The sequence below is a fragment of the Diabrotica virgifera genome, chromosome 4 (genome assembly GCF_917563875.1).
Source record: "Diabrotica virgifera virgifera chromosome 4, PGI_DIABVI_V3a".
Lineage (NCBI taxonomy): Eukaryota > Metazoa > Arthropoda > Insecta > Coleoptera > Chrysomelidae > Diabrotica > Diabrotica virgifera.
Genome location: NC_065446.1, coordinates 6,897,965 through 6,910,425, shown reverse-complemented (window position 1 = coordinate 6,910,425; position 12,461 = coordinate 6,897,965).

Here is a 12,461-nt window from a genome sequence, read left to right as displayed (position 1 = left end):
TTCAAAATATATTTTGTAGACATTCCCTGGATATACCAGAAATACAGTGATGAGCGCTCTAATAACCGGCAAAATAGCACAAAAGATGTATTAAGTAGTGAGATAAAAAGACATGAAACTAGTTGAGCTGGGAAATTTAGCGATATTAACTTATACATTTAGATTGTATTGATTGTGTACCACCTTCAGACGTATCAGACGAGTTTGGAAACTACCACTGTCACAGTGACAGTTTTAGTTGACATACTCCTCCGATATGTGTAAAGGTGGGATCAATATAACGTAAATTTAAAGGTTAATTTCGCTAAATTTCCCAGCTCGACTAGTTTCATTTCTTTTTATCTCACAACTAAATATGTTGCCCATATTTTGCCGGTTATTAGGGCACTTATCACTGTACATCCTTGCTGATGTGACAATACCTCCTATCTGTTTTTTCATGAGTTTTGTATGAGAGATGGAAAAACATGTTTTAAGGTCACCTCCTGTGTTCATATGTAAGTTTTGACTTGTTTTGTAGTTCATAGATAGTTTAATTTACTACAAAACAAGTCAAAAAATATCATATGAAAACAGGAGGTGACCCTAAGACAAGTTTTTAGTCTCTCTTACAAAACTCATGAAAAAACAGATAGGATGTATTATTACATCACTGACGATATGTGGCCATACCAAATAATACATCCTTGATAAATATAAACATTTTTATTGAACAAAATCTTTTCATACATTTTTTTAATGTAATTTACTGATATTCCCAAATATTTCTAAAAAAAGTGTCACATTTGCTTTGTAAACCTTTCTTTTGCCTTTCGTAGCCACATATGTTCCCTTCCTGGTTTTTTGTAGACCACTTCTCTCAGCTGATTCTAAAAAAAAATTAAATAAATGGTAATTTTTCTATCCTTTACAATTAACAATCAGAAGAAATATTATTTACAGATAATGATATGCATAATAATAATAGGTTTGTTCTAGCATCAGTTTGAAACCATCAGCGAATAGTGGACCAGCGCGAGTAGAGGGGATCGCACTGGTGACTGTATTATGTTCTTTTACTGACCAACTGTTTGCTGATGGTTTTTGACTAGTTTGACTGTTTGCTAGAACAAACCTAATAATAATAAATATTTTGTATTTTGACAATGACATCTGATGTGGAAGTCAAAACATTAATAAAATTATTTTTTCAAGTTAACTTTCACATGCGCGTCTTAAAATTGTACTTTTAATACTTATATCATAAATAACTATTAAAACTATCTTAAGAGGAAACAGTATCGATCAACAGGTAGCGAAAATGTGTTCCAAGATTGCGGCTGTAATTTTGAATATTTTTCAAGATATTTGGCACACATATTCGTAATATAATAAAGAATGGCGGTACAGAGCCCAATTTGAAAAATATATTATTATGTGGAAATTACTCTGTAATTAAATACAATATAAAAAAACGAGCTTGTACCGCCATTAAGAAGAACAAAAAAATACACTTTCTTCAAATACAACTTTTTTATCCGATTTTGTGTTATTTTGGAACTACTAAAATTTTTTATTTCATTAGTAGTTCCAAAATTACACAAAATCTAGGCATCGGATAAAAAAGTTTATTTGAAGAAAGTGTATTTTTTTGTTCTTCTTAATGGCGGTACAGGCTCGTTTTTTAAATATTGTATAATTACAGAGTAATTTCCACATATTAATATATTTTTCAAATTGGGCTCTGTACCGCCATTCTTTATTATTTTACGAATACGTGTGCCAAATACCCCGAAAAAATATTCAAAATTACAGTGGCAATCTTGGAACACGTTTTGGCTACCTGTTGATCGCTACTGTATTAACTTAAAACATTGTAATTTGCTAAACCAGTATATTTTACTCTACTACTACTCTACTAGCTACCTCATTTTCCACTGTTTCTAAAGACTTGTTTACATGGGTAGAGTTTTGAGGAGAGTAGAGTAGCAGTAGTACTCTACCAAAAATGGCTTGATACCATTCACATGAGGAGAGTACAAGTATAGTACTGATGCTAGTGTAGTGAAACCGATTTTTGTATTTTTAAACACTCTTGATTATAAGTGCACCTTAAATTCTTAATTTTTTGCTTAAGCTCGTTTACTCCAAAGCCCCCTTTGCCATTCTTTCGACGATTTCATCCTCCGCAGCTTGCTGCAAACTTTTATTTCTGTAGTATACACTACCTAAATTCCATAAACACTGGTATTCGCCGTATTAACTCCAACTATACACTCTACCAGCTATTCTACTGTGCTGAGCATTTTTACAGGTAGAGTTACTCTACTCTATCAAGTACTTGCATCATTACTCTACCTGTGTAAACAAGTCTTAAATCTACTGAATGAAAATCTACTTAATCTTAATCTACTCTTAATGAAAAATGTCTAAAATCATTTACCCACCTAGTATTATTGTAGAATTTAAGACAGTCCAGTGCCTTATAAATAATTTAAATATGAATATTTTTTCCTTTAATTCTCCTTTGATACCACTCCATTTTAGATTTTGGGGAACTTATTTCATTGTGTTTATAGCCCATATTTATTGAAGGAACCCAATCTGGAGATTGTTATTATCGATTAAGTCGGCTGGTTTTCCTATAAGATTAAAATGTTAACATCTTCAAAAATCGTTACTGTTGTAATTGTAACTTACCAGATATAAAATGATTACAGCAGACAGGACAGGAAAATTTTCATTTCGCTAGTAAAACCTGTACATTGTATTGCATTTAACCATTGTTGTCTCTCAGATACCTTATTTAGTTCAGTTTAAAAGTGAACTTTATCTTGACTTTATCACAATTACTTTGCATTTCACACTTCAAAACACAACACCAATGAAGCATATTATCTTTCTAAATTAATACTTCCAGAGAAAATGTTAAATTAATCTTTGTACAACACAAAATTACAAAGAAATACAACTAAAATTATCTAAAACTCATTAAGAACAGATATAATAAGATTTATCTTTTACACCCAGTAGCCATATTGACATATTGATTTAATTTTGACAGCATGTTGGAACGGATTTAAATTTGGTAAATATAACTCCGCACGACCACGCAACTCGAAACACAAGTACGCAAACACGGTTGCGTGAAGCGTGGCTCGCAATCGTGAAATTTACGAGACTTGCTCGACCTGTAGATTCTTGTTTTAACATTAGCGTAATTTATAAATTTAAGACTTTCTGATCAAATGGTACACAGTACTTTAGCATTTTAGCATTTTTGTCTGAAATGTTCGTAATGAAATATACAATAAAAAATGACATAATGTAGCGATGTAAAGTTTCTCTATTTATTACAGATACGCTGCATATGTTAATATTTTGTTTCCATCGTAATTTGCTTATTTAAAATATACTCTCATTCCTGTTTTTGACGGGTATCATTGAATATAGATGCTGAGATCTAAAAAAAAAATTAACTGCTCTCTTGCCGGATGTAATTTCTACGTTTATGACATAAGCTGAAGAACAGAAAGGCTGCAACTAAAGACGGAATACCAAATGAATTACTGAAATATTCTGTAGCAGCAATGACAGAACAATTAAGAAAATTATGTAACACCGGAAGAATGGAGAATGAACGAGCGAACTAATTCTACTACATATTCAAAAAAGGAGATAAAAAACAGCCAGAAAACTACGGAGGTATCAACTTCTTGAATACCCTAAAACTTACAACAAAAATTTTACAAGAACTAATGAATCAGAGGATAACAACATGAACTCTGCGTAAATACCTCATTTCTGCTGTCTGTATCTTACTTTTGTGTTGTCTATTTAGTACCTAGGATTCACATCCATATGTAAGTACTGGTCTGTATATAGCTTTGAATAGTATTTTCGTATGTTTCGATACTTCTTTCTTGTTAATAATTGTTTTTCCTATTGCGTGATACAGTATATTCACTTTATCAATTATTTTATTGATCTCAGCTCCCTGTCTACCTGTTTCTTCAATGGTTACTCCCAAGTACTCAAATGATTGTACCTGTCTAATCTCTGTATCATCTATCTGAACATATACATCCTCTCTTTCTTTGGCTATTACCATTATCTTCGATTTTTCTTTGTTCATACTCATACCATACTTTTTTAAAACTGTGTGCCATGTTTTTACGCTTCTTTTTAACTCATCTTCAGTCTCTGCTAAAATTACTACATAGTCGGCAAATGTATAATCTACTATCTCAGTGCTTTTCAGATTTCTATGCCCTATGTGTAGTGGTCTGACTTTTGTTTTTGTTTCTTTTATTATTTCGTCCATAAACGTAATAAACAGTAACGGGCTCAAGCTTCCCCTTTGTCTTACACCTTCAGTTGTTCTGAACTGGTCAGATATCATATTTTTACTTATCACACGGTTTTTAGTATCTGTGTATATTGATTTAGTTCACACAAATTATAAAGAGGAAACATCCTTAACATCCCCTCTTTAATGAAACCTCACAGTGCATTTCCGGCGTTGTTAATGAAAAACTGGACTTCTTGGAGGTTAAGGCATTGGTACAGGACATTTTGGAGGACCTCGTCCAATCCATAGGTCCGTGAAGATTTTATACACGCGGTTGCGGACAGTGAGAGTAAGGTTTAAAGAAATAAGGTAAGTTAACAAGTAAATAGAAAATTTCGCAAGATGGCGCATCTACATATATTGTGTATGGTATAACAGATGTTGAGAGGGATTTGTGTGGTGTTTGTGAGGGCAGTTCATTTTTAATAAATCAGCATTTCAAGAGCATTATACATATTTCTCATAATCATTCACTTTTAATATATCCCGTATCTAAATTATTAGAATTTAAAAATGTTACTCTGTCAAAAAAATTTTATTCGGCAAATATTTCAAATACAGAATGAGTTTTATGTATGGAAACCCTCAATTATCTGGAAAACGCCTTCCAGGATTTTTTATAGATTTTGGTAAGTAGGGGTTTTCTAATGCGGCCGATATTATAGTGATAATTACATTGTTGTCAGATCTTCCATTTTTTCTTGAAATCTATGAACTTTCTTATTTCAAATGAAACACCCTATATATTTTTTGCGTTTTAAAGTCCTTAAGAAATACTGATTATTTTTCATGTTATATTTTTCATGTTTCCCTATACCTAAATGCCATAATTTCGGAGTTATTGCTACTTTTATTAAAAAAAATTTAAACAAATTATAAAAATCAATTTTTTCGGCCTGGATAGATATTATTTTGCATTCTTTATATCATTGGAAACAAAAAAGGTATTTTGTAATTTTTCTCTAAAGGTAATTGTTTTCTAGTTATAAACAATTTAAAACTGAAAAGAATCGAATAATCACGATTTTCAAGGTTCAAAAACACATGTAAAAAATATAATTTTTGAAATTACGAAATACCTATAATTCAAGCTCAACCTTTCTTCTAGGAGCTCTAAGCTTCTAATATGAGTGGACGGGCATTAACAACTAAAAAAACAATGATTTAAAATGAAACAAGCTTAAATTACTTTATCGGTAACTGATAAAATGTGGCTTGAGTCCTTGGGTACTTCGCAGTTTCAAAAATAATATTTTTTATTTGTGTTTTTGAACCTTGAAAATCGCCATTATTCGATTTTTTTTTTCAGTTTAAAATTGTTTATAACAGAGAAACGATTAATTTTAGAGAAAAATTATAAAACATCTTTTTTGTATCCAAAGAACCTAAAATAATGTTTACCCGGGCCGAAAAAAATTATTTTTATAATTTGTTTAAAATTTTTTTTAAATAAATGTAGCAATAACTCCGAAATTATGGCATTTAGGTATAAGGAATATAACATGAAAAATAATCAATATTTCTTACGGACTTTATAAAAAAATATATAGGGCGTTCCGTTTAAAATTAGAAAGTTCATTAGATTTCCAGAAAAACGGAAAATCTGACAACAATGTAATTACCACTATAATATCGGTTGCATTAGAAAATCCTTACCCACCAAAATCTATCAAAATCCTGTAACCGAGATAATTGAGGGTTTTTCCATACATAAAACTCACTCTGTATATTATAATATGCGGAATATATGTTTCCGTTTTTTCCCTTCTAGTACCTTAGTTTCGTAAAATTGATATTAATTTTATAGATCGTTATACCCACTGTAAATGTAATAGCTCTGCATCAGTGTAATATGAATTTCCTAACATTGTTTAAAGAAAGTAAAATATTTTTTTTACAAAAGTTGTTATTTGCTTCATTTCCTCACAGCTAAACCCTGCTATGCGTATGATAACAGGCACAATTATGCCAACCCCTACAATGTAGCTACCCATCCAACCTACGCCGCGAACATGCATTGGTTAAAGAATACTACAAAACTATGGATAGTCGTCAACTTCTAGTCCACAACGACATCCCCTATATTTTTGGAAACCGTCTCCGATCCAGGTTGGCTCCCCTGAAATCCGCTCAAGCGCTTCAGCAATCAAATTTTGACTTGCTGTTGCCCGATAGAGAGAAGGGAGAGAAGCATGTAAAAGTAAGACAAGGATTACCATAGTCTACCGAACATCATAGACAAACTCAGTAGCGTACTGATAGATCGACGGGCCCTGGTTCCAGTTGAGATGCGGGCCCGCCCGCCCAATAAAAACACATTATATATCAAAAGTTTTTAATAAACATTAAATATAAATAATCATATATCATAAAATATCTCATATCAAGTGATACCTATTGTGCCGATGTATGCTTTTGCTCTGGGGGTGAGTTTTACCTCTTTTCGGGGATGAAAAACATACGTTCAAGATAAGTTCGGAATTGGATAAACTGACTAATTCTAAGCAACTTAGTTAAGTTCTATAGAGTTTTTTCACAAGTCAATACTTTTCGAGTTTTTCAAAAAACACGTTTTGAGACGGTTTTTCGCAAATAACTCAAAAAGTAAGTATTTTATCGAAAAAAATATTCTTAGTAAAAATATAACCTATAAAAAAGTGAAAAGATGGTGTATATACGAAGTCTGTAAATCCAGGAGAAGCAGAGTTGTAGGTAATTAAAAATGAAAAGTAGGTTCTTATTCTTCAAAACCTTAATATTGGAAAGCTAAAACAGATTTTAAAAAATTAACATCGGAATGAAATTTATATCGACAAAATAGATTTTCAAATTGCATATGATACATTAATAAATAAGTTAAATAATTGCATACAAACCTCTATGGTATCTTTTATCAAACGAAAAGATTTTCTTAAAAAGAAATTGGTCTCTATATTTATCCTTATTATCCGGATAGTCCAGAAAGCCACTGCGAATCCGCTAGGAAAAATATTCTAATTCGGATTTTTTGCACAGTCTTGCTCAAAAAGGACTCCTTTTAACAAATTTGCATGTTGCCAGGACCAAAAGGTGGTCAAAAATTTTTTAAACGTTTTTTTTTTTGTTTTTTCCTAAAATTATTTTTTTTGCATGGAAAAAAGTTTTTTTTAGGTTTTTTGGATCATTCCAAACAGAAAAGGTCTTTAGTGACTTTTCTCTAAAAATGACATATAAGCGATTAAAAATTGAAAAAATGCGAAATCGGCCATTTTTAACCCTCAAAAACTATGTGAAAAACTGAAAATTTGAATGTTGCCAAAGCAGGTAGATATTCTTTAAACTTCTATTGATGAAATCCCGAAGAGTTTTTTGCAATACAATATTCAAAACTCCTTTGTTTTTTAATTGCTAATCAAGCGTGCGCGACACTATTTTCCACCGACAGTATGGTGCAAATGAAAGGAATAAATTCGTTATTCCGTAAACCGGCGACTTTAAGGAAAAATCACGAAACAGGTCGATTTTTATTTTTAAGTTATGATATTGTGGCATATATGGTATACTAGTGACGTCATCCATCTGGACGTGATGACGTAATCGATGATTTTTTTAAGTGAGAATAGGGGTCGTGTGCTAGCTCATTTGAAAGGTTCTTCAATTCTCTATTCAGTAATATAAACATTTACATAATTATTTATACAGGGTCTCAAAAAAATTTTTAATTAATTAAATTATTTGACAAAAAAAGAAATAGAAGGACACCCTGTATAAATAATTATGTAAATGTTTAAATTACTGAATAGAGAATTGAAGAACCTTTCAAATAAGCTACCACACGACCCCTATTCTTATTTAAAAAAATCATCGATTACGTCATCACGCCCAGACGGATGACGTCACTAGTATACCATATATGCCTCAATATCATAACTTAAAAATAAAAATCGACCTGTTTCGGGATTTTTCCTTAAAGTCGCCGGTTTACGAAATAACGAATTTATTCCTTTCATTTGCACCATACTGTCGGTGGAAAATAGTGTCGCGCACGCTTGATTAGCAATTAAAAAACAAAGGAGTTTTGAACATTGTTTTGCAAAAAACTCTTCGGGATTTAATCAATCGATGTTTAAAGAATATCTACCTACCTTGGTAACATTCAAATTTTCAGTTTTTCACATAGTTTTTGAGGGTTAAAAATGGCCGATTTCGCAATTTTTAAATTTTTAATCGCTTATATGTCAAAAACTATCATTTTTAGAGAAAAGTCACTAAAGACCTTTTCTGTTTGGAATGATCCAAAAAACCTAAAAAAAACTTTTTTCCATGCAAAAAAAATAATTTTAGGAAAAAACAAAAAAAAAACGTTTAAAAAAGTTTTGACCACCTTTTGGTCCTGGCAACATGCAAATTTGTTAAAAGGAGTCCTTTTTGAGAAAGACTGTGCAAAAAATCCGAATTAGAATATTTTTCCTAGCGGATGCGCAGTGGCTTTCTGGACTAGGACCACTACATGTTGTCTTTATTTAGAATTTAATTTCAGTTATTAAGAATTTCGTAAAAGTACAGGCTCACGGATGAGGGTGCTATAAACACAAGTATCGAGCCTATTGTATTGGGATTTATGACCCACCGTATAAAACTTGCATTGATCAGTTTCCGAATTTCTAAAACTTTGTAGTTTACCTACAACTTATTCATGGATCGTGCTAATATAAAAAAATACAAGTGTTTGAGTTAACACTCAATCCTATGTCGGCGTTACACCTCGATGCATTGAGTGGTATATATCCTTAGCCAAGTCTATCCTCTTTACATGTCTCTGTAAAAAAAGTCGTTTCCATATAAAATTCACTCCAAACTTATGCAAACGCTAATACACATGCGTGTAATGCTATTTGCCTAATAATAGACATAATATGTAGATTACCTTTACATGGACGCGCGACTTTCCCCCAACACGACTCTACCTTATCGGCAGAGTCTACGAGAAGTGTACGGTAAATTGAAGCTGTAATTACAAAGAAACGAATATGTATATCTTTGTACTCACTTTATCACGCTTAACGAATTACCATAGATTAATAATATAGTATTACCGGATAGATAGGCAACTCACTGTAAAAATTTGGTTCCTTTCGCCACTTGCGACCGTAGTGTTAACTAATCACCATTTGGCGGGAAATTTAAATGGACAAGCATTAATTTCATCCGTTCAGCGCCTCTTGCGGGCCCTTTCGTTACTAATTAAAATATCTTCTTATAATCTCACCTATATTATTAAAATAAAATACCAGAACTTACTAAGCTTGTTAAAGTATTTTATTTAAATAATATTTAAGTAATACTCATAAATTATTCGGAATTCCCCAAGTTACAAAAATATGTTATTTTTGCTGTCAAATTTAGTAAGGAAAAGGGATATAAAAAAAGTTATGACAATGTTTTTCTAAATATAGGTACGTGTATTTATTTGTTGTTTCAGATAAAACAGTTATAAACTAATTACTATTTACCTATCTATGCATTTTTCTAACTTTTCTATGATTTGTACACAACGGTACACAACAATAATAAACCATGTTCAGTTTTTTTATTAACACAACACAAAAGTTCTTTCGTTTCGTAACTAAAACAAAACTACACTTTATCAACGAAGGATAAGGAACCAACTTAAATTGAAATTACTAAGAACAAATCGTTAAAGGTAATACAATAAAAAATAAAAACTGTAAACTAATGGAAAATTTTTTCCACTAACTGTCATTACTTTTGACAGAATTGACATTGCCGAGTTAAGCCTCGTTTGATTATTTTATTTATGACATTCAGATATGGCGTTAACATAAATGATTGGTTAAAGTCTTCGTGAGCGAGATAGGCTGTCATTTCTCTTTATTAGCTGACGGTAGTGAAAGTGATGGGGGAAATTCCCCAGTTTGTTCATATAAGATTCCGGGGCATGACGAATTACGGGATCTGGATTTCAATGCACATTTTTTTATAATTCTCGTATCAAAGTTACGCGTGAAGTTAGTCGTATTGATGACAGTCTAGGGTCTACATAGATGCATGATACTCAAGGTTCATAAATAGACAGGTTGCATGGTAACTTTCCACCAATCAGCGCCGAGAATCTAATGGCGGGAGTGACGTCACCCAGAATGCTGCATTCAAATTCATTCACTTCACTCATTGAAATGAACTCGGAAAGTAGGAATGTATTGAAAATGTGTATATTTAAAAAAAATACGTTTGGATTTTTAATGACTATTTATTTCATATATTCTTTAAAAAATGTGGTAGATACCTGTAGAGTTACAAAAATCATAGAATATAATTGCAATTAAATATATGCAGTAGATATAGTAGAAATATATGCAGTAGATATTAGATGTATGCAGTAGTATAAAAATATTACTACTTAATTAAAGCAGAAGGAGATTCTTTCTTGTGTATATATGGGACTAAATCTTTCAAATATCCTAGGTATATTAATAATGGGTTGAATACAATTTACTTTTTTAAATGATTTTGAGTAGGTATATAATAATTTTGAATTGGGGATAATGCATGTAGTATATTATTATAAATTCCTCCTAACATGTAAACCATGGTAAAAAAGAGATTCAACTAAAGATTTATGTATCAAAATTAGTAGTTTTTCCCTTAAGTTTAACATAAGAGCATCTGATTACGTTAGGTACTGGATTATAATATATAAAACTATTAAAACATTATGATTCCATTCAATAGGTACCTGTAAAGTTTTACATTAACAGTAAATTATAAAAAAAATACAATTTCAGTGCAATAAAGGGAATTTCCCCATTTTATATATTCATTTAGTTTATAATTGTTTACTCAAACTATCTTTAGATGGCTGCAATATTGGTTATAATTTTATATGAAACAATTACATATAATAGATCTATTATCTATAGACTTAATTAGATATATCGTTCAATAAGTCTAAGCAGATTGTAACCTACACAGATGATGTAAACTTGATGTGAAGAACCACAAGAGACATTACAGAACTGTAATGTCTCTATACAAGAATGTCCTTTACTATACAATACAGCAGAAAGAAAATCCAGTAAGTAAGTAGGTACTTAATACAACCACATTAAAATGTATCTTAACACTTGTAAAAGAGTTTTGGGTTTAAGTTATTATACTAAAAACACTTAAGAGGAAACAGTAGCGATCATAACAGGTAGCGAAAACGCGTTCCAAGATTGCGGCTGTATTTTGAATATTTTTTCGAGATATTTGGCACACGTATTCGTAATATAATAAAAAATGGCGGTACAGAGCCCAATTTGAAAAATATATTCATATGTGGAAATTACTCTGTAATTAAATACATACAATATTAAAAAAACGAGCCTGTACCGCCATTAAGAAGAACAAAAAAATACACTTTTTTCAAATAAACTTTTTTATCCGATGCCTAGATTTTGTGTCATTTTGGAACTACTAAAATGTTTTATTTCATTAGTAGTTCCAAAATGACACAAAATCTAGGCATCTGATAAAAAAGTTTATTTGAAGAAAGTGTATTTTTTTGTTCTTCTTAATGGCGGTACAGGCTCGTTTTTTTAATATTGTATTTAATTACAGAGTAATTTCCACATATTAATATATTTTTCAAATTGGGCTCTGTACCGCCATTCTTTATTATATTACAAATACGTGTGCCAAATATCTCGAAAAAATATTCGAAATTGCAGCCGCAATCTTGGAACGCGTTTTGGCTACCTGTTGATCGCTACTGTATCACCTTAATGATATCTATAGATACATTATATCTCAAGATATAAACACAAATTAAAACACTAACGATATTTAATAACAAAATATAGCCTCCAGACCACGTATCCTATTATGTTTACAAACAATTCGTAAAATTGATCGTCTGGGTGACGTCACGATGACAATATTTCATTTGTCAATGTCAAAGTTACCATACAACCTATGGTATAGGGACCTTGCATGATACTATAAATAAAGTTATTTATAGTATCATGCATAGATGGTTGCTTTGCTAAAGGCAGCATACACAAAAGTAAGCAAAATGAATTTTTCAAAATCAATATTTTATAATTCCTCCTGATTTGAGGATAATCCGTCCATTCGAAATTTTATCTGC